This window comes from Enhydra lutris, unplaced genomic scaffold (genome assembly GCF_002288905.1).
Source record: "Enhydra lutris kenyoni isolate GAN:26980312 unplaced genomic scaffold, ASM228890v2 scaffoldscaffold4, whole genome shotgun sequence".
NCBI lineage: Eukaryota > Metazoa > Chordata > Mammalia > Carnivora > Mustelidae > Enhydra > Enhydra lutris.
Genome location: NW_019154088.1, coordinates 445138 through 448380, shown reverse-complemented (window position 1 = coordinate 448380; position 3243 = coordinate 445138).

Here is a 3243-nt window from a genome sequence, read left to right as displayed (position 1 = left end):
AGCTGATGTTGTCTTTTCTTAAAAACAAAACAAAGTAGAAAACCAACCTTCTCTTGACCCTTATGCCCTTTCAGTCTCATACTTTAGATACCTGGTCATATGCTGATGGCTCTGAAATTTGTAGCTCCAGCTCACACTGGTCTGCTGTACAGTCTGCTATAGGCACTATATTTAATTACCGCTGACATCTCGACTTGAAATTTTAATATGGGTGTTGAATTTAACATCCACACAGGGGTGAGTCGGGTGGAAGAAGATGGCAGGCTAGATATCCTGTGTAAATAACTGTGTAGGTGAGGGTCCTATGTGTGCAGACATGTGTTTCTCCATACTGTTAGTAAACCATCTATAATGAGGCTTGACACTTAATATAAGTGTTTATTTTGCAAAAATTATTGGTTCATAGGAAGTTGCCAAGATAACACAGAGAGCTCTAATGTACCCTTCACCCGTTTCCTTGTGATTACATCTTACGTATCCACATGATGTGTGAAATTGACAGTAGCATAATGTGTGTGTGTGTGTGTGTGTGTGTGTGTAGTTCTGTGTCTTTTTATTTTATGTGTGGATTTATGTAGTCACTGCTGCAAACAAGATACAGAATGACTTCATCACCACCAAGATTTCCCTTGTGTGGGTGCCTGGCTAGCTCAGGTGGTAGAGCGTGGGACTCTTGATCTCTTGTCCTGAGTTCGATGCTCCCACTTTGGGTATAGATATTACTTAAAAAAAAAAAACAAAAAAAAAAACCTACAAAAGGACCTCCCTTGTGGTACCTCCTTAGAGTCACATCTGTGTCCTTACGCCCACCATTCAAACCCCTGACACTGTTCTCCATATTGCACGGATGTCATCTAAATGGAGTTATAGGGTACATGGCCTTTGATGTTATTATTTCTTTCATGCAGTGTAATACCTCTGAGATCCATCCAGGTGATTAGGAGTGTCCGCAGCCCATCCCTCTTTACTGCTGAGTAGGATTGCATGCTGTGCGTGCCTTCCAGTTTGTTTAGCCCCTCACTCAGTGGAGGACATGTGGGCTTGTTTCTAGTGTGGGCTAATACAAATGAAATGCTGTTAACATTCGTGTACAAGTTTTTGGGTGGACATATGTTTTCATTTCTCTGAGATAAATGCCCAGGAGTGTGATTGCTGAGTTGTAGGATAAGCATGTAGTTAGTATTTTAAAAAAATCTGCCAAACTGTTTCCCAGGTAATAGTACCATTTATATTCCCATCAGCAATATACAAGAGATCCAGTTTTTTCGCATCCTTGCCAGTGTTCCGTATTACCACTACTTTTTTTTTTTTTTTTTCATTTTAGCCATTCTGATAGATGTGTAGCAGTGTCTTCCCACCGAAGGTCCCTGGACTTCTTTCTCTGCAGTCCTGTCCCGCCTGGTATTCTGCTGCATGAACTCAAGTTGCCTAGTCCTCCTTGGACTCTCAGTTCCATCTCCTCGTCTCAGGAAGACTGAGAGACTCTGTTCACGTCCTGGTCTCTGTGCCATCTGGCCCAGAAACTCTCCCCAGGGAGTAAGTTGGAGGAGTAGTCTCATCCCCTTTGTTTCCCCTCTCTCAGTGATCGCTGGACTTCATCACCTTTGTCCAATGTGTTGAAAATCTATTATTTCATATTATTTGTCCATTTTTCCAGGAGCTTTAGGCAAAATCCAATCACTGTTCCTCCATCCTGACTACAAGTGGAAGTCCATTACTTTTTTAAGTCCATATTTTATTTTATTTATTTTTAAAGATTTTATTTATTTGAGAGAGAGAGGGTGAGAAAGTGCACATGAGTGGGGGTGAAGGGCAGAGGGAGAGGGAGAAGAAGGCTTCCGGCTGAGCAGGGAGCCCAATCAGGGCTCCCTTGATCCCAGGACTCCAGGATCATTACCTGAGGGAAGGCAGACAGTCGACCATCTGAGCCACACTTTTTATTTATTTCTTAAAGATTTTATTTATTTATTTGACAGAGATCACAAGTAGGCAGAGAGGCAGGTGTGGGGGCAGGAGGAGAACAGGCTCCCCGCTGAGCAGAGAACCCGATGCGGGGCTGGATCCCAGGACCCTGGGACCATGACCTGAGCTGAACACAGAGGCTTTAACCTACTGAGCCATCCAGGCGCCCCTTATTTATTTATTTGAAAGAGAGAGTGGAAGAGAGAGTGAGCATGAGGAGGGGGGTGCTCAGGAGAAGATTCTTTATGTCCTCTTTATGTTACCGGTAGACCTCACTGGACCGAATGGGCAGAATGGGCACCACCACAAGTAGATGGTGAAATGTAATAAATGCCTAGTGTGAAGTAAGTGCTCAGTATTGTTTAGTTGTTGTTATTATACTCCTAAATTATCAACATCAGCACTGCAAAAGGCCAGCCAAGTGGACGCTGCCAATCACAGAGGTAGCTCCCAGACCACTGTTTGAAAACTCCTGCCTGAATGACAAAGCAAAACATCCTCCTAAAGAGTCTTGTTTATGTCCAGAAGGGGTTTTTATAGTGCCTCAATAATCTCCAGAGTGCTTTAAAAAAACATCTTCTGCTGTCACTTTTAGCTAAAGATGTGAATAGGATCAGCATTGTTACCCTCCTGGTTTTCTTACCCAGGGTACAGGGACTGGTAGTGATGGTGCTGCTTTGGATTGGTCTCATCTAGAGCTAAATTACCAGGTTTGCAAAATGTGGATGTTCTGATGGGAATGTGGATCTTGGTTGGGTTGGAAACAGGGAGAAGGGAGTGGAGGGCGGTGCTAGGCTTAAGGTACTTGCACATTTATGATTGCCTCAAATATTCCAACGTTCAAATGAAGTCATGATCCAAGTCTAAAATGTAAGAAGCAAAATAACCATGTTGGAGAGTTGACCCAAATAAAGGCCAAGGATCTTGATGTGCTAGAAACGAACAGGAAAGGGCTGAAGGATGTACATGTGGAGAATATTAAACAGTGACTTGATCTGAGCTTCATGGTAAGGTCAGGCTGCAACAAAGCTCAGGATAGTGGGTGGAACTCGGGAGTGGGACAACTGACCAGACAAAACTGTCCGCAGTGTCCCAAGCTGGAGCCATTTCCTGTCTGTCTGTCCAAATAGCCTTACTTCAAAGTGTCTGTGGGAGCAGAGAGAATTGAGTGAGTGTTTATCCAGTGCTGGTGGGAGGAATGGAAGGTGGGCGGGCTTGGGAATTAAGTCTGGGTTTAAGAGCACTGGGACCGGCAGGAGCCAGCCATTTTTCTACAGACCA